We start from the raw sequence: 20,471 nt of genomic DNA on the forward strand, positions 1-20,471 counted from the left end.
CACTCTAAAAGTTTCATTCTCTTCTTTCACTGTAATATCCTCCTCTTCTTTCAATGTGATAGCCTCCTCTTCCTCCTTTTTCATTCTGACAGCTTCTTCCTCTCCTTTCACTGTGATAACCTCCTCTTTTAAGTCAATGTTCAGCCCCAGAGCGTCTTTCTCCGTACAGCAGACCTCCTCACGTCGCCATCTGCTGGTTGCATTGGGTAACGCAAAGAGGATTCTGTCAAACAATATCATAACAAATCATTTCAGTACGTTTTTTACCACACTCCTCATAAAAACACTATCACCCTCTACGAAGTTGGTTAAAAGAAAAACGGAAACATCCGGTTTTCATGGATATAGATTATCTTTAACCCAACGACACGTATCGGTAGCGTGGCCGAGCGGTCTAAGGCGCTGGATTAAGGCTCCAGTCTCTTCGGAGGCGCGGGTTCGAATCCCGCCGCTGCCAGATATTTTGGCTCTCGAGCGTCGCAACGGTCTAAGGGCACTGCATCTCAGTGCGAGCACTGGTTCTATTCCAGGCTGTGATTGGGTCCCATAGAGTGTCGCACAATTAATCCAGCGACATCCGGGTTTGGCAAGGGTTTGTTGTAAAAATAAGAATTTGGCTTGACTAGTTATATAAAGGAAAAAAAATAACTGAAGTTCAAATTGATGACATGTAGATTTTTTTGTCACTGGTGTACACACAGTGGTGGAAAAAGTACTCAATTGGCATACTTGAGTAAAAGTAAAGACACCTTAATAGAAAATGACTCAAGTAAAAGTGAAAGTCACCCAGTAAAGTACTACTTGAGTAAAAGTCTAAAAGTATCTGGTTTTAAATGTACTTAAGTATCGGAAGTAAAAGGGTAAACCATTTGAAATTAATATATTAATAAGCAAACCAGACGGCACAATTGTATTTTTATTGACGGATTGCCAGGGTCACACTCAACACTCAGACATAACACAAACACTTCATCTGTAAATTAAGTGAGTCCGCCTGAGCAGAGGCAGTACGGATCACCAGGGATGTTCTCTGTTTAGTGAGTCCGCCTGAGCAGAGGCAGTACGGATCACCAGGGATGTTCTCTTGATAAGTGTGTGACTTGGACCATTTTCCTGTCATAATGTAACGAGTACTTTTGGGTGTCAGGGAAAATGTATGGAGTAAAAAGTACATTATTGTCTTTATAGGAATGTAAGTGAAGTCAAATTAAAAGTTGACAAAAATATAAATGGTAAAGTACAGATACCCCCAAACAACTACTTAATTTTTACTTAAAGTACATTACACCACTGCATACACACACTACCACACAATGTCAAAGTGGAATCATGTTTTCAACGTTTAATTTTTTTTTTTTTTTTAAATAAATGAAAAGCTGAAATGTCTTGAGTTTATAAGTATTCAACTCATTTGTTATGGCAAGGAGCCTAAATAAGTTCAGGAGTAGACATGTGCTTTTTAACAAGTCACATAATTAGTTGCATGGACTCACTCTGTGTGCAATGATAGTGTTTAACATGATTTTTAAAATGACGACCTCATCTCCGTACCCCAGATATACTGTACAATTATCTGTACGGTCCCTCAGTCGAGAAGTGAATTTCAAACACAAGATTCAACCACAAAGAAGTTTTCCACTGCCTCGCAAATAAGGGAACCTATTGGTAGATGAAGAAATATATATATTATATATATATATAATCCATTTTGAATTCAGGCTGTATCACAACAAAATGTGGAAAAAGTCAAGGGGTATGAATACATTCTGAGGGCACTGTAGCTAAAGATAAATAATGATAATGAAATTATAACAAAATAATGAAACAATCCCTAGTAAGCTAATGTTTTGAGGGCATACTGACAGTATTATGTGACATTAATAGACTGGTTTTACGCACAGCTGGGAGAGTATGGAACGCCGTTTGGGTCTTTGGGTCTTCAAACACCCAAACGGCGTTCCATAAGAGAGAGCACGAGGAGGGCCCGTGTCATGCAGGTTCAGGTAGCCTCTACAGGACAGTTGTATATTATTTAATTAAAACATGTAATCAATTGGTAGCTGATTAGGCATTATTGCCACCAGGCAGCAGTCTAACAATTGCAGCATTACGACAGCATCTGTAGCTTCGTGAAATGTTAGGCCTAACATGAGAAAATGACGACCAAATAGAGGCCTACCAATAAACCGTTATTCATTAGCTAAAGAAAAGCTATACATACCCAGAAACCCTATCATAGATTAATTAGGCATGCAGCCAATTAGACACGTCACTATTTCAACACGATGGACAGCGATCGGTTTGTGAGATGGCTGTCTGGCTGAAATATTGGATTTTATTTTAGAGCGGGGCCCAAACTCCAACCTTGCGGGGTTCAAAGAAACTGCCTTAACTTTAGAAAATGAGCGACTAAAATCAGAAGGCTACCAACGACTGGAGTAGTATTTGTATGTTGGTCAAATTTCCAATGTTTCAGTTAAACAGGTGCTGTGCCGAATAGCTCCCCCCTGCCAGAATCCCCCTTCGCGTAAACGCGCAAGCACTCAATTCTTAATCGATTTACTTGCTCATTGAGATTTCTCATCACGTTGGGCATTTCATTTTTTTTATGTCATTTTGATTTCACTAGTAATGTCTGCAGTTTTCGGTTTGGCTATTTGTTTCAAGTGTATTAGTCTATAAATAAATATATTTGCCAAAAGTCGTCATCTCTCCCGTGTCTTATTCGACTAGTAGTTGTTCTGAAATGTTTATTGCTTGCCTACATGCTAATACCTATTAATGATTAATTGCGGTTGCCTATCCTGAAGTGAAGTTTGTTCTGTAGAAGGTATTTGACTCTGATGTGTGTCACAGAAAGTATTTGATTATAGCCACAATATTAAGGAAATTAGAAGGGATAGGGGGGTGGTTCGGCAAGGACATTTTCTTGCCTGTTGAACCCACCATCTATCTTGGGACTGCAAGGCCTGGCACACTTCAGAATCATTTTTGATTACCTATCATGCCCTCTGATATGTGCCACAGGAGTATTAGACTCTAGTCACAAAAGGAAGTGGCTATTTCAGCAATAATAGTTTTCTATTTTCTATTTTCTGTTCCCTCTACCCATCCCTCAATCCCCCATCCCATCGTGTTTTGCCCTCTTATGGCTTTACCTACATTTTTTAAAACACTTTTTCCGATTGAATTTTTAAGAATGTAGGTACAGTAGCAATAATAACAATAATAATAACAATAATATATTAAACATTTGTACTCTGGGCAACTGTATAATAATAGAATAAACAAAACTATTACTGAATGTGACTCCATGAAGAATCCCCTCCCCAATAGGTCCCGTTGCCCTCCATAGGACACCCCCAGCACCTCCACCCCCCCATCAGCCCTCCATAGGACACCCCCAGCACCCCCCCCGATCAGCCCTCCATAGGACACCCCAGCACCTCCACTATCCCCATCAGCCCTCCATAGGACACCCCCAGCTCCTCCACCACCCCCCCCATCAGCCCTCCATAGGACACCCCCAGCACCTCCACCCCCCCCCATCAGCCCTCCATAGGACACCCCCAGCACCTCCTCCCCCATCAGCCCTCCATAGGACACCCCCAGCACCTCCTCCCCCCCATCAGCCCTCCACAGGACACCCCAGCACCCCCCTCCCATCAGCCCTCCATAGGACACCCCAGCACCTCCACCCCCCCATCAGCCCTCCATAGGACACCCCCAGCACCTCCTCCCCCATCAGCCCTCCATAGGACACCCCCAGCACCTCCACCATCCCCATCAGCCCTTCATAGGACACCCCAGCACCTCCACTCCCCCCATCAGCCCTCCATAGGACACCCCCAGCACCTCCTCCCCCCATCAGCCCTCCATAGGACACCCCCAGCACCTCCACCCCCCCATCAGCCCTTCATAGGACACCCCCAGCACCTCCACCCCCCATCAGCCCTCCATAGGACACCCCAGCACCTCCACTAACCCCATCAGCCCTCCATAGGACACCCCAGCACCTCCACTATCCCCATCAGCCCTCCATAGGACACCCCCAGCACCTCCACTATCCCCATCAGCCCTCCATAGGACACCCCAGCACCTCCACTACACCCATCAGCCCTCCATAGGACACCCTCAGCACCTCCACCATCCCCATCAGCCCTCCATAGGACACCCCCAGCACCTCCACCATCCCCATCAGCCCTCCATAGGACACCTCCACCACCCCATCAGCCCTCCACACCCCCAGCACCTTCTCCCCCATCAGCCCTCCATAGGACACCCCCAGCACCTCCACCATCCCACCAGCCCTCCATAGGACACCCCAGCACCTCCACCATCCCCATCAGCCCTTCATAGGACACCCCAGCACCTCCACCCCCCCCATCAGCCCTCCATAGGACACCCCCAGCACCTCCTCCCCCATCAGCCCTCCATAGGACACCCCCAGCACCTCCACCCCCCCATCAGCCCTTCATAGGACACCCCCAGCACCTCCACCCCCCCCCATCAGCCCTCCATAGGACACCCCCAGCACCTCCACTATCCCCATCAGCCCTCCATAGGACACCCCCAGCTCCTCCACCACCCCCCCCATCAGCCCTCCATAGGACACCCCCAGCACCTCCACCCCCCCCCATCAGCCCATCAGCCCTCCTCCCCCATCAGCCCTCCATAGGACACCCCCAGCACCTCCTCCCCCATCAGCCCTCCAGAGGACACCCCCAGCACCCCCCTCCCATCAGCCCTCCATAGGACACCCCCAGCACCTCCACCCCCCATCAGCCCTCCATAGGACACCCCCAGCACCTCCTCCCCCATCAGCCCTCCAGGACACCCCCAGCACCTCCACCATCCCCATCAGCCCTTCATAGGACACCCCCAGCACCTCCACCCCATCCCCCATCAGCCCTCCATAGGACACCCCCAGCACCTCCCCCCCATCAGCCCTTCATAGGACACCCCCAGCACCTCCACCCCCCCCATCAGCCCTCCATAGGACACCCCCAGCACCTCCACCAACCCCATCAGCCCTCCATAGGACACCCCCAGCACCTCCACCCCCATCAGCCCTCCATCACCCCCAGCACCTCCACTATCCCCATCAGCCCTCCATAGGACACCCCCAGCACCTCCACTACCCCATCAGCCCTCCATAGGACACCCCCAGCACCTCCACCATCCCCATCAGCCCTCCATAGGACACCCCCAGCACCTCCACCATCCCCATCATCATAGCCCTTCATCAGCCCTCCATAGGACACCCCCAGACACCCCTCCAGCACCCCAGCACCTCCACCATCAGCCCTCCATAGGACACCCCAGCACCTCCACCATCCCCATCAGCCCTTCATCACCCCAGCACCTCCACTCCCCCATCAGCCCTCCATAGGACACCCCCAGCACCTCCCCCCCCATCAGCCCTCCATAGGACACCCCCAGCACCTCCACCCCCATCAGCCCTTCATAGGACACCCCCAGCACCTCCACCCCCCCATCAGCCCTCCATAGGACACCCCCAGCACCTCCACTATCCCCATCAGCCCTCCATAGGACACCCCCAGCACCTCCACTATCCCCATCAGCCCTCCATAGGACACCCCAGCACCTCCACTATCCCCATCAGCCCTCCATAGGACACCCCCAGCACCTCCACTACACCCATCAGCCCTCCATAGGACACCCTCAGCACCTCCACCATCCCCATCAGCCCTCCATAGGACACCCCCAGCACCTCCACCATCCCCATCAGCCCTCCATAGGACACCTCCACCATCCCCATCAGCCCTCCATAGGACACCCCCAGCACCTTCTCCCCCATCAGCCCTCCATAGGACACCCCCAGCACCTCCACCATCCCACCAGCCCTCCATAGGACACCCCCAGCACCTCCACCCCCCCATCAGCCCTTCATAGGACATCCCCAGCACCTCCACCATCCCCATCAGCCCTCCATAGGACACCCCCAGCACCCCCCCCATCAGCCCTCCATAGGACTTCCCCAGCACCTCCACCCCCCCCATCAGCCCTCCATAGGACACCCCCAGCACCTCCACCATCCCCATCAGCCCTCCATAGGACACCCCCAGCACCTCCACCATCCCCATCAGCCCTCCATAGGACACCTTCAGCACCTCCACCCCCCCCCATCAGCCCTCCACAGGACACCCCCAGCACCCCCTCCCATCAGCCCTCCATAGGACACCCCAGCACCTCCACCATCCCCATCAGCCCTCCATAGGACACCCCCAGCACCTCCACTATCCCCATCAGCCCTCAATAGGACACCCCCAGCACCTCCACTATCCCCATCAGGCCTTCATAGGACACCCCCAGCACCTCCACCATCCCCATCAGCCCTCCATAGGACACCCCCAGCACCTCCACCATCCCCATCAGCCTCCCCCACCATTCAACCACAAATCACAATAATATATATACACACACACACACACACACAAATACATATACATAAACATATTCACAGGATACTCAACTTATCTCTTTTCCTACATCAGATGTACAGGTGCCATTTCCACCTGGATGACAGCACATAATCAGCAACACAGAGATGCTCTTCATCCGAGGGAATGCCTGCCTGTTCTCATTGTTACATCATCCCAGACAATCACATGTCATTTACATTCTAGCCCTAAGGATTGCCTGCCCGTTCTCATTGTTACATCATCCCAGATGATCACGTCATTTACATTCCATCCCTAAGGATTGCCTGCCCGTTCTCATTGTTACATCATCCCAGATGATCACATGTCATTTACATTCCATCCCTAAGGATTGCCTGCCTGTTCTCATTGTTACATCATCCCAGATGATCACACGTCATTTACATTCCATCCCTAAGGATTGCCTGCCCGTTCTCAGATGTTAGATAACCCCAGGTAAAACACACATCATTTACATCCCAGCCCTTGTCAGCTCCAGATTTGACGACTTCAACTCACACCCTGTTGGAGTCCCTGCATTCTCAGATTCCCCTCAGTTATTCATCTCTATATTTTAATCAATAAAGTGTTTCAAAATGCTGTTTTTTTTATTAACATATACGTTCAGATCCTTCCTGAGAGAGAAGGGGTGTAGTATCTTCAGATGGGCGTGTGGTGCCCTTCCTCACCCACGCCAACAAGATGTTACTTCTTGTGGGGTCTTTGCCTTGAAAGTAAGTATGAGAGTATAAATAATGTACAATTATAACCTAGTGAAAGTGTACTGACTAAAGGCTAAAACAGAACTGTCAAATTATATTATAGCTGTGTCATTGAATACTTGCTAATTATAATCTTAAATTGTAACATAATTTTGTTGGGAAAACTGAAATGCCCATCAAATTGTTCCCCCAGTTTGCTGAATGTGTTCTGAAGGTGTCGATTGTCTTTTCAAATATGGACAAAGATGTTAACATCATGAGAGAAATAGCAGAAATAGCAGTCACTCCCCTCCAAAACACTGGTATGTTCAATTTCATATAATTGTATATAAAAAAAACATTTATATGGATCTTTCAAGGTTATCTTTGATCCACATTCTGACTAGATGGCCACTAAAATACATGAATTTCGGTAGGCAAGAAAATCGAAGAAAATTTCCTTAATTTTGTCACTAGAGTCAAATACTTTCTACAGATCAAACTTCATGTCAGGATAGGCAACCGAAATGAATAATTAATGTATGTGTGTTATATTAAACAGAGGAGGGAGTCAAATGTAGGCAAGCAATAAACATTTCAGAACAACTACTAGTTGACACGGGAGAGATGACGAATTTTGGCGAAGAGACGTATTTTAATAGACTAATACACTTGAAACAAATAGCCAAACCGAAAACTGCAGACATTACTAGTGCCCCCCTCTTCCCGCGATCAAACCGCCATTAAAAAATAAATAAAATGAAACGCAGTGATCACTGACAGCTGCCTTGAAGAACACACATGTACAATTATTTCTGCTTCTAAGATCAGTGAAATAGAGGCTTAACTGACAACTGAGTGAAGAACAAAAAAAAAGCAAGTAGCAGCAATGAAGAATTGAATGAAGATATGAGTGAAGAATTGAATGAAGAATTGAATGAAGAATTGAGTGAAGAATTGAGTGCGTAGAATTCTGGCAGGGGGGGGGCTTTTCTGCACAACATCGGAAGTGAAGGCGGAGCCTCGGCTCTTTTGTCTTGTGATTTTGGGCAGAGAGCCACGTGTTGAAATATAACGTCTCAGACCTCTACCTCCCTAATATACAATATCAGTAGACTAGATGTAAATATTCCCATCTGGTTATATATATTCCCAACTTCGCCGGATCTCTGTAATCGACAATAACGGAAGAATCTACAATGAATAAGGTAGGTTGATATACATTTAAGACAAGGGGCCTTTGTAGCCAACTTCCTGCTTTTACACAGCATCCGTTTAACGGTCAAAACAAATGCTATGGGTAACATACACTATTATTGCGGATGTAGCGAAATGCTATTGACATTTGTGCTGTTTTTGTACGTGAAAATAATGTATTTGTTATTTTTAAACTCATTGGGAAGGTTCGTAAGCAACCATTTCACTGAAACTGAAAGTTGGTGGCCATTGGCAAAAATCGCTCCGCCATTTCCTTGTTGCAAAAAAATATAATAGTTTACCTAATTTCAGTTTATGTGACAAAAGAAGCACGCACAGTATAGAGAATCATTGTACCATCTAAACCACTGTGAAATATATTTTCAATAACCAACAATATTGTTTTTTCAAGCTGGTTAACAAAACCAAGTATACAGAACAAAAAATACAAACGCGACATGCAACAATTTAATAGATGTAGTGTGTGACTTGGAAAAAAGTTGGCAATAATATAAATAGTAAAGTACAGATACCCCCAAACAACTACTTCATTTTTAAAGTACATTACACCACTGCATACACACAATACCACACAATGTCAAAGTGGAATCATGTTTTCAACGTTTTTTTTAACAAATGAATTAAAAATGAAAAGCTGAAATGTCTTGAGTTTATAAGTATTCAACCCATTTGTTATGGCAAGGAGCCTAAATAAGTTAAGGAGTAGACATGTGCTTTTTAACAAGTCACATAATTAGTTGCATGGACTCACTCTGTGTGCAATGATAGTGTTTAACATTATTTTTAAAATGACGACCTCATCTCCGTACCCCAGATATACTGTACAATTATCTGTACGGTCCCTCAGTCGAGAAGTGAATTTCAAACACAAGATTCAACCACAAAGACCAGGGAAGTTTTCCAATGCCTCGCAAATAAGGGAACCTATTGGTAGATGAAGAAATATATATATTATATACATATATATAATGCATTTTGAATTCAGGCTGTATCACAACAAAATGTGGAAAAAGTCAAGGGGTATGAATACATTCTGAGGGCACTGTAGCTATAGATAAATAATGATAATGAAATTATAACAAAATAATGAAACAATCCCTAGTAAGCTAATGTTTTGAGGGCATACTGACAGTATTATGTGACATTAATAGACTGGTTTTACGCACAGCTGGGAGAGTATGGAACGCCGTTTGGGTCTTTGGGTCTTCAAACACCCAAACGGCGTTCCATAAGAGAACGCACGAGGAGGGCCCGTGTCATGCAGGTTCAGGTAGCCTCTACAGGACAGTTGTATATTATTTAATTAAAACATGTAATCAATTGGTAGCTGATTAGGCATTATTGCCACCAGGCAGCAGTCTAACAATTGCAGCATTGCGACAGCATGTGTAGCTTCGTGAAATGTTAGGCCTAACATGAGAAAATGACGACCAAATAGAGGCCTACCAATAAACCGTTATTCATTAGCTAAAGAAAAGCTATACATACCCAGAAACCCTATCATCGATTAATTAGGCATGCAGCCAATTAGACACGTCACTATTTCAACACGATGGACAGCGATCGGTTTGTGAGATGGCTGTCTGGCTGAAATATTGGATTTTATTTTAGAGCGGGGCCCAAACTCCAACCTTGCGGGGTCCAAAGAAAATGCCTTAACTTTAGAAAATGAGCTACTAAAATCAGAAGGCTACCAACGACTGGAATAGTATTTGTATGTTGGCAAATTTCCAAAGTCTCACTTAACAGGTGCTGTGCCGAATAGCTCCCCCCTGCCAGACTCCCCCTTCGCGTAAACGCGCGAGCACTCAATTCTTCATCGATTTACTTGCTCGTTGAGATTTCTCATCACGTTGCGTTTCATTTAATTTGTTTTATGTCATTTTGATTTCACTAGTAATGTCAGCAGTTTTCGGTTTGGCTATTTGTTTCAAGTGTATTAGTCTATAAATAAATATCTTTGCCAAAAGTCGTCATCTCTCCCGTGTCTTATTCGACTAGTAGTTGATCTGAAATGTTTATTGCTTGCCTACATCCTAATACCTATTAATGATTAATTGCGGTTGCCTATCCTGAAGTGAAGTTTGTTCTGTAGAAGGTATTTGACTCTGATGTGTGTCACAGAAAGTATTTGATTATAGCCACAATATTAAGGAAATTAGAAGGGATAGGGGGGTGGTTCGGCAAGGACATTTTCTTGCCTGCCGAACCCACCATCTATCTTGGGACTGCAAGGCCTGGCACACTTCAGAATCATTTTTGATTACCTATCATGCCCTCTGATATGTGCCACAGGAGTATTAGACTCTAGTCACAAAAGGAAGTGGCTATTTCAGCAATAATAGTTTTCTATTTTCTATTTTCTGTTCCCTCTACCCATCCCTCAATCCCCCATCCCATCGTGTTTTGCCCTCTTATGGCTTTACCTACATTTTTTAAAACACTTTTTCTGATTGAATTTTTAAGAATGTAGGTACAGTAGCAATAATAACAATAATAATAACAATAATATATTAAACATTTGTACTCTGGGCAACTGTATAATAATAGAATAAACAAAACTATGACTGAATGTGACTCCATGAAGAATCCCCTCCCCTATAGGTCCCGTTGCCCTCCATAGGACACCCCCAGCACCTCCACCCCCCCATCAGCCCTCCATAGGACACCTCCACCATCCCCATCAGCCCTCCATAGGACACCCCCAGCACCTCCTCCCCCCCATCAGCCCTCCATAGGACACCCCCAGCACCTCCACAGCATCACCACCAGCCCTCCATAGGACACCCCCAGCACCTCCACCCCCCCATCAGCCCTCCATAGGACACCCCCAGCACCTCCACCAGCCCCATCAACCTCCATAAGACACCTCCACCATCCCCATCAGCCCTCCATAGGACACCCCCAGCACCTCCACCATCCCCATCAGCCCTCCACCATCCCCAGGACACCCCCAGCACCTCCACCACCCCATCAGCCCTCCAGGACACCCCCAGCACCTCCACCCATCAGCCCTCCATAGGACACCCCAGCACCCCTCCACCCCCCATCCCCATCAGCCCTCCATAGGACACCCCCCAGCACCTCCACCATCCCCATCAGCCCTCCACCATCCCCAGGACACCCCAGCACCTCCCCATCAGCCCTTCCACCCCAGCACCTCCACCATCCCCATCAGCCCTCCCTCCACCATCCCCATCAGGACACCCCCAGCACCTCCACCACCCCATCAGCCCTCCATAGGACACCCCCAGCACCTCCACCCCCATCAGCCCTCCATAGGACACACCCAGTCCCCCATCAGCCCTCCATAGGGCACCTCCACCATCCCCATCAGCACCTCCACCATCCCCATCAGCCCTCCACCATCCCCAGCCCTCCATAGACACCCCAGCACCTCCACCATCCCCATCAGCCCCATCAGCCCTCCACCATCCCCATCAGGACACCCCCAGCACCTCCACCATCCCCATCAGCCCTCCATCCCCCAGGACACCCCAGCACCTCCACCATCAGCCCTCCATAGGACACCCCAGCACCTCCACCATCCCCCACCCATCAGCCCTCCACAGGACACCCTCAGCACCCCCCCATCAGCCCTCCATAGGACAACCCCAGCACCTCCACCATCCCCATCAGCCCTCCATAGGACACCCCAGCACCTCCACCATCCCATCAGCCCTCCACCACAAATCACACCCCAACCTCCACCATATATATACAGGACACACACACACACACATGTTTACATATGTACACACATCATCCCCATGTGATCACATGTATATTTATATATACACAAAATACATATTATACATATTCACAGGATACTCAACTTATCTCTTTTCCTACATCAGATGTACAGGTGACATTTCCACCTGGATGACAGCACATAATCAGCAACACAGAGATGCTCTTCATCCGAGGGAATGCCTGCCTGTTCTCATTGTTACATCATCCCAGACAATCACATGTCATTTACATTCTAGCCCTAAGGATTGCCTGCCCGTTCTCATTGTTACATCATCCCAGATGATCACGTCATTTACATTCCATCCCTAAGGATTGCCTGCCTGTTCTCATTGTTACATCATCCCAGATGATCACGTCATTTACATTCCATCCCTAAGGATTGCCTGCCTGTTCTCATTCTTACATCATCCCAGATGATCACGTCATTTACATTCCATCCCTAAGGATTGCCTGCCCGCTCTCAGATGTTAGATAACCCCAGGTAAAACACACATCATTTACATCCCAGCCCTTGTCAGCTCCAGATTTGACGACTTCAACTCACACCCTGTTGGAGTCCCTGCATTCTCAGATTCCCCTCAGTTATTCATCTCTATATTTTAATCAATAAAGTGTTTCAAAATGCTGTTTTTTTTATTAACATATACGTTCAGATCCTTCCTGAGAGAGAAGGGGTGTAGTATCTTCAGATGGGCGTGTGGTGCCCTTCCTCACCCACGCCAACAAGATGTTACTTCTTGTGGGGTCTTTGCCTTGAAAGTAAGTATGAGAGTATAAATAATGTACAATTATAACCTAGTGAAAGTGTACTGACTAAAGGCTAAAACAGAACTGTCAAATTATATTATAGCTGTGTCATTGAATACTTGCTAATTATAATCTTAAATTGTAACATAATTTTGTTGGGAAAACTGAAATGCCCATCAAATTGTTCCCCCAGTTTGCTGAATGTGTTCTGAAGGTGTCGATTGTCTTTTCAAATATGGACAAAGATGTTAACATCATGAGAGAAATAGCAGAAATAGCAGTCACTCCCCTCCAAAACACTGGTATGTTCAATTTCATATAATTGTATATAAAAAACATTTATATGGATCTTTCAAGGTTATCTTTGATCCACATTCTGACTAGATGGCCACTAAAATACATGAATTTCGGTAGGCAAGAAAATCGAAGAAAATTTCCTTAATTTTGTCACTAGAGTCAAATACTTTCTACAGATCAAACTTCATGTCAGGATAGGCAACCGAAATGAATAATTAATGTATGTGTGTTATATTAAACAGAGGAGGGAGTCAAATGTAGGCAAGCAATAAACATTTCAGAACAACTACTAGTTGACACGGGAGAGATGACGCATTTTGGCGAAGAGACGTATTTTAATAGACTAATACACTTGAAACAAATAGCCAAACCGAAAACTGCAGACATTACTAGTGCCCCCCTTCCCGCGATCAAACCGCCATTAAAAAAAATAAATAAAATGAAACGCAGTGATCACTGACAGCTGCCTTGAAGAACACACATGTACAATTATTTCTGCTTCTAAGATCAGTGAAATAGAGGCTTAACTGACAACTGAGTGAAGAACAAAAAAAAAGTGGCAAATGTTGAAGCAGATGAAGAATTGAATGAAGATCTGAAAAAATTGAATGAAGAATTGAGTGAATGAAGAATTGAGTGCGTAGAATTCTGGCAGGGGGGCTTTTCTGCACAACATCGGAAGTGAAGGCGGAGCCTCGGCTCTTTTGTCTTGTGATTTTGGGCAGAGAGCCACGTGTTGAAATATAACGTCTCAGACCTCTACCTCCCTAATCTACAATATCAATAGACTAGACATAAATATTCCCATCTGGTTATATATATTCCCAACTTTCGCCGGATCTCTGTAATCGACAATAACGGAAGAATCTACAATGAATAAGGTAGGTTGATATACATTTAAGACAAGGGGCCTTTGTAGCCAACTTCCTGCTTTTACACAGCATCCGTTTAACGGTCAAAACAAATGCTATGGGTAACATACACTATTATTGCGGATGTAGCGAAATGCTATTGACATTTGTGCTGTTTTTGTACGTGAAAATAATGTATTTGTTATTTTTAAACTCGTTGGGAAGGTTCGTAAGCAACCATTTCACTGTGAAGCCGCATGCTGAAAGTTGGTGGCCATTGGCAAAAATCGCTCCGCCATTTCCTTGTTGCAAAAAAATATAATATTTTACCTAATTTCAGTTTATGTGACAAAAGAAGCACGCACAGTATAGAGAATCATTGTACCATCTAAACCACTGTGAAATATATTTTCAATAACCAACAAAATAGTTTTTTGAAGCTGGTTAACAAATCCAAGTATACAGAACAAAAAATACGAACGCGACATGCAACAATTGAATAGATTTTACAGAGTTGAAGTTCATGTGAGGAAATCTGTCAATTTAAATAAATTCATTAGGCCCTAATCGATAGATTTTACATGACTGGGAATACAGATATGCATCTGTTGGCCACAGATATCTGTGGACATCGAAGGGTTGGAGTTAAGATCAGAATGAATGGTGGATTGGCCGCTGTGGGTGAAAATCCAGCACTCGAAGAAAGAGGAAATTAACTAAGTGTATAATTATTTAACTACAGGTACTGTGCATGTGTGAGAGAGAGAGTGCTGTGGGTGGGGGGGGCTTTGTTGTCTGTTAGTTTAACTGCTGTTTTCCCCAATATGGGGGCTGTAGCTATTATAAATAGTCTTGGAAATCCCTGTTGTGTGTGTTGTGTTGTGGGGGTTACTCCAATCAATTCGTTTTCCCTAAAGTAAAATGCGGATCTGCTGTAGCATAATTATGGAAATTTGCAGCGTTTTTTTACTCTAACGGATGTGAAACCTAGCTTAGTTTCAATCTGGCTCTGAGACAAGTAGTGGTTCCCGCGGCTTTTGTGGGGCGATGGGTAACGATGTGTGGGTGACTGTTGTGGGGGGGCAGAGGGTCCCAAACTTAGCATAAACTAACATAGAGTGGGTTTTCATTCCCTAGTAATATATAACCATCGAAACCAAATCCCAATGCCAAGTTAGCCAGTTCCTCAAATACTATGTGTATTTTTTCAGCTAGTTGATAACTAGCCTTGTTCATCAACTAGCCTGCTAATGTTCTGTGACATGTTTGCAAGCCTAATGCGGATGTTGCCTATAATGTTCTGTGACATGTAACTAGCCCTGCATGTTGCTAACTAGAATGTTCTGTGAACTGGTTTGTAAACCAATGTTACTGGTATATAGTTTTTTGCTACTAGTGTAACAGGACTCTGTTATAACAAAGCCCCCCACCTCTGTGACAGCACTCTGTTTCAATCGGTGACAAAGTCACCCACTCCACAGCACTCTGTTATACCTTGAAAGCCCCCACAGCACTCTGTTCCCTATCAAAGCTTTTCTGTTATATCCTATCAAAGTAACGATGCACTCTGTTATATGACTGTTGTTATATCCTATCAAAGCCCCCACAGCACTCTGTTATATCCTGGTTCGCGCACCTGTTATATCCTATCAAAGCCCCCAGGGGACCTATCAAAGCCCCCCATACTGTTATATCTAACAAAGAGGACTCTGTAAATCTATCAAAGCCCTATAATGTTATATCCTATAACCCCCAAGCACTCTGTTATATCCTATCAAAGCCCCCAAACTCTGTTATATCCTATCAAAGCCCCCCCACAGCACTCTGTTATATCCTATCAAAGCCCCCCCACAGCACTCTGTTATATCCTATAAAGTCCTTTTCAGCACTCTGTTATATCAAGCCCACAGCACTCTGTTATATCCTATCAAAGCCCCCCCACAGCACTCTGTTATATCCTATCAAAGCTAACAGCACTCTGTTAATCCTATCAAAGCCCCCCCACATGCACTCTGTTATATCCTATCAAAGCCCCCCCAAGTTCTGTTATATCCTATCAAAGCTAACTAGCACTCTGTTATATGTTCAAAGTGACAGTTGCTATATCCTAGCCTGCTAATGTTCTGTGACATGTTCAAAGCTAACAGCACTCTGTTATATGTATCTGCCCCCCACAGCACTTGTTATATCCTATCAAAGCTGCCCCCAAGCACTCTGTTATATCCTGCTAACTACAGCACTCTGTTATATCCTATCAAAGCCCCCCACAGCACTCTGTTATATCCTATCAAAGCCCCCCCCACAGCACTCTGTTATATCCTATCAAAGCCCCCCCACAGCACTCTGTTATATCCTATCAAAGCCCCCCCCACAGCACTCTGTTATATCCTATCAAAGCCCCCACAGCACTCTGTTATATCCTATCAAAGCCCCCCACAGCACTCTGTTATATCCTATCAAAGCCCCCCCACTAACTCTGTTATATCTAATGTTCCCACAGCACTCTGTTATATCCTATCAAAGCCCCCCACAGCACTCTGCATCCTATCAAAGCCCCCCCACAGCACTCTGTTATATCCTATCAAAGCCCCCCACAGCACTCTGTTATATCCTATCAAAGCCCCCCCCCACAGCACTCTGTTATATCCTATCAAAGCCCCCACAGCACTCTGTTATATCCTATCAAAGCCCCCACAGCACTCTGTTATATCCTATCAAAGCCCCCCACAGCACTCTGTTATATCCTATCAAAGCCCCCACAGCACTCTGTTATATCCTATCAAAGCCCCCCCCACAGCACTCTGTTATATCCTATCAAAGCCCCCACAGCACTCTGTTATATCCTATCAAAGCCCCCCCACAGCCAGCCTAAAAGCCCCCCAGCACTCTGTTATATCCTATCAAAGCCCCCCACAGCACTCTGTTATATCCTATCAAAGCCCCCCTGTTATATCAGCACTCTGCACTTTATATCCTATCAAAGCCCCCCCACAGCACTCTGTTATATCCTATCAAAGCCCCCACAGCACTCTGTTATATCCTATCAAAGCCCCCCCCACAGCACTCTGTTATATCCTATCAAAGCCCCCCACCACAGCACTCTGTTATATCCCCCCCCACAGCACTCTGTTATATCCTATCAAAGCCCCCCACAGCACTCTGTTATATCCTATCAAAGCCCCCCAGCACTCTGTTATATCCTATCAAAGCAGCACTCTGTTATATCCTATCAAAGCCCCCCCCACAGCACTCTGTTATATCCTATCAAAGCCCCCCACAGCACTCTGTTATATCCTATCAAAGCCCCCCACAGCACTCTGTTATATCCTATCAAAGCCCCCACAGCACTCTGTTATATCCTATCAAAGCCCCCACAGCACTCTGTTATATCCTATCAAAGCCCCCCCAAGCACTCTGTTATATCCTATCAAAGCCCCCCACAGCACTCTGTTATATCCTATCAAAGCCCCCCCACAGCACTCTGTTATATCCTATCAAAGCCCCCCACACATATCCTAGCACAGCACTCTGTTATATCCTATCAAAGCCCCCCACCACTCTGTTAGCCTATCAAAGCCCCCACAGCACTCTGTTATATCCTATCAAAACAGCACTCCCCACAGCACTCTGTTATATCCTATCAAAGCCCCCACAGCACTCTGTTATATCCTATCAAAGCCCCCCCTGTTACAGCACTCTGTTATATCCTATCAAAGCCCCCCACAGCACTCTGTTATATCCTATCAAAGCCCCCACAGCACTCTGTTATATCCTATCAAAGCCCCCCCACAGCACTCTGTTATATCCTATCAAAGCCCCCCACAGCACTCTGTTATATCCTATCAAAGCCCCCACAGCACTCTGTTATATCCTATCAAAGCCCCCCCCACAGCACTCTGTTATATCCTATCAAAGCCCCCCACAGCACTCTGTTATATCCATCAAAGCACAGCACTCTGTTATATCCTATCAAAGCCCCCTCTGTTATATCCTATCAAAGCCCCCCACAGCACTCTGTTATATCCTATCAAAGCCCCCCACAGCACTCTGTTATATCCTATCAAAGCCCCCCCACAGCACTCTGTTATATCCTATCAAAGCCCCCCCCACCACAGCACTCTGTTATATCCTATCAAAGCCCCCCCCACAGCACTCTGTTATATCCTATCAAAGCCCCCACAGCACTCTGTTATATCCTATCAAAGCCCCCACAGCACTCACATCAAAGCCCCCCACAGCACTCTGTTATATCCTATCAAAGCCCCCCACAGCACTCTGTTATATCCTATCAAAGCCCCCCCCCACAGCACTCTGTTATATCCTATCAAAGCCCCCACAGCACTCTGTTATATCCTATCAAAGCCCCCCACAGCACTCTGTTATATCCTATCAAAGCCCCCCCACAGCACTCTGTTATATCCTATCAAAGCCCCCCACAGCACTCTGTTATATCCTATCAAAGCCCCCACAGCACTCTGTTATATCCTATCAAAGCCCCCACAGCACTCTGTTATATCCTATCAAAGCCCCCCAGCACTCTGTTATATCCTATCAAAGCCCCCCCACAGCACTCTGTTATATCCTATCAAAGCCCCCACAGCACTCTGTTATATCCTATCAAAGCCCCCTATCAAAGCCCCCACAGCACTCTGTTATATCCTATCAAAGCCCCCCCACAGCACTCTGTTATATCCTATCAAAGCCCCCCACAGCACTCTGTTATATCCTATCAAAGCCCCCCACAGCACTCTGTTATATCCTATCAAAGCCCCCCACAGCACTCTGTTATATCCTATCAAAGCCCCCCCACAGCACTCTGTTATATCCTATCAAAGCCCCCCACAGCACTCTGTTATATCCTATCAAAGCCCCCCACAGCACTCTGTTATATCCTATCAAAGCCACCCCCCACAGCACTCTGTTATATCCTATCAAAGCCACCCCCCATCTACCATACCTCTTATAAATGCCCCTCTTCTCTAACACTATCAATGCTATTTACAAGTCTACTCCAACACATTACATTGGTCCTACCATCTACCATACCTCTTATAAATGCTCCTCTTCTCTAACACTGTCAATGCTATTTACAAGTCTACTCCAACACATTACATTGGTCATACCATCTACCATACCTCTTATAAATGCCTCTCTTCTCAAACACTGTCAATGCTATTTACAAGTCTACTCCATTACATTGCTTATCATATTTTGCCACATTGTAACGTAACCTACCACAGACCTACTGCAAGGCTAACGGTTTCTCTCCTCCCTGGGTGGGGAGACGTGTGGTAGGATTCATTTCTGTATTTTACCAAGAAGAGAGAGACTTCACTTCACACACCAATCAGAGTTATACTTAAACTTACACCTTTTTAATAATAATTAAGCTTTGCAATAGCATTTGACTTTCAACAATTCACCATCTCTAATGAATTGTTGAGTGTCAACATAACGGCAACGGAGATCTTTTATAGCAAAGATCCACCCCCCTAGTCGACATGACAAACCACAGATAATAGGAACTGTTCACAAAGAAAGACTTTTACTTGAGAGAGGAGTATCCCATGGCCAGATAGCATTCGCTATAAATTATCGTTCAGTTTGGTCTCTAAGACGAGGTTCTAATCTCATTCCTGGTACTTCATAGTACAAAAACACCAACTCATCCAATGGCATAGATCAATTGTCAACTCTAGATACTCCCATCTCAAGTAAAACCTCCCTTGACCCCACTCCTGGACAAGCTCACTGAAGGGAGTGAGCCTCTTAGGTCATACAATATCCCAAGATAAGTGCAACATCAGAGGGGACATGCAATGGTTCCAGACACTGCCATACACCTCCCCCCCAATAGAAAAATGAGGGAGTGACTTGCCCACAGACATTGTAGGGACAAAGTAATTGGTTCCCCATTAATCACGCCATCCCTTCACATGGTTTAGAATAGGTAAATACACATTCACATGGTTTAGAATAGATAAATACACATTCACATGGTTTAGAATAGGTAAAGACACATTCACATGGTTTAGAATAGGCAAAGACACATTCACATGGTTTAGAATAGGTAAATACACATTCACATGGTTTAGAATAGATAAATACACATTCACATGGTTTAGAATAGGTAAAGACACATTCACATGGTTTAGAATAGGCAAAGACACATTCACATGGTTTAGAATAGGTAAAGACACATTCACATGGTTTAGAATAGGTAAAGACACATTCACATGGTTTAGAATAGGTAAAGACACATTCACATGGTTTAGAATAGGTAAAGACACATTCACATGGTTTAGAATAGGTAAAGACACATTCACATGGTTTAGAATAGGTAAAGACACATTCACATGGTTTAGAATAGGTAAAGACACATTCACATGGTTTAGAATAGGTAAAGACACATTCACATGGTTTAGAATAGGTAAAGACACATTCACATGGTTTAGAATAGG

At 45.4% G+C, this 20,471-nt stretch overlaps 2 long non-coding RNA genes, 1 other non-coding gene and 1 pseudogene across 7 annotated transcripts in view; 3 read left to right on the forward strand and 1 right to left on the reverse strand.

The window, feature by feature from the left end:
- The window catches only part of LOC135560375 (uncharacterized), a 295,196-nt gene that overhangs the window by 37,596 nt on the left and 237,129 nt on the right, over positions 1 to 20,471 (reverse strand). The gene's annotated exons all lie outside the window — the stretch shown is intronic.
- On the forward strand, positions 376 to 457 carry trnal-aag (transfer RNA leucine (anticodon AAG)). The gene has a single exon. It is a non-coding gene; the product is annotated as a tRNA-Leu (tRNA).
- LOC135560374 (uncharacterized) overlaps positions 6,330 to 20,471 on the forward strand; it is a 300,103-nt gene continuing 285,961 nt past the window's right edge. The window contains exons 1-6 of one of the 4 annotated variants that reach the window (XR_010458877.1): positions 6,330 to 6,899; positions 7,072 to 7,177; positions 7,359 to 7,467; positions 12,220 to 12,596; positions 12,769 to 12,874; positions 13,056 to 13,164. This is a non-coding gene — a long non-coding RNA (uncharacterized LOC135560374). Of the gene's footprint in view, positions 7,178 to 7,358; positions 7,468 to 7,505; positions 8,353 to 12,219; positions 12,597 to 12,768; positions 12,875 to 13,055; positions 13,165 to 20,471 lie in introns of those variants that run through there. The other 3 variants (XR_010458875.1, XR_010458878.1, XR_010458876.1) reach the window with 3 other exon arrangements.
- LOC115118935 (zinc finger protein OZF-like) overlaps positions 13,820 to 20,471 on the forward strand; it is a 34,691-nt pseudogene continuing 28,039 nt past the window's right edge.

The sequence above is a fragment of the Oncorhynchus nerka genome, linkage group LG15 (assembly GCF_034236695.1).
Source record: "Oncorhynchus nerka isolate Pitt River linkage group LG15, Oner_Uvic_2.0, whole genome shotgun sequence".
NCBI classification, from domain to species: domain Eukaryota; kingdom Metazoa; phylum Chordata; class Actinopteri; order Salmoniformes; family Salmonidae; genus Oncorhynchus; species Oncorhynchus nerka.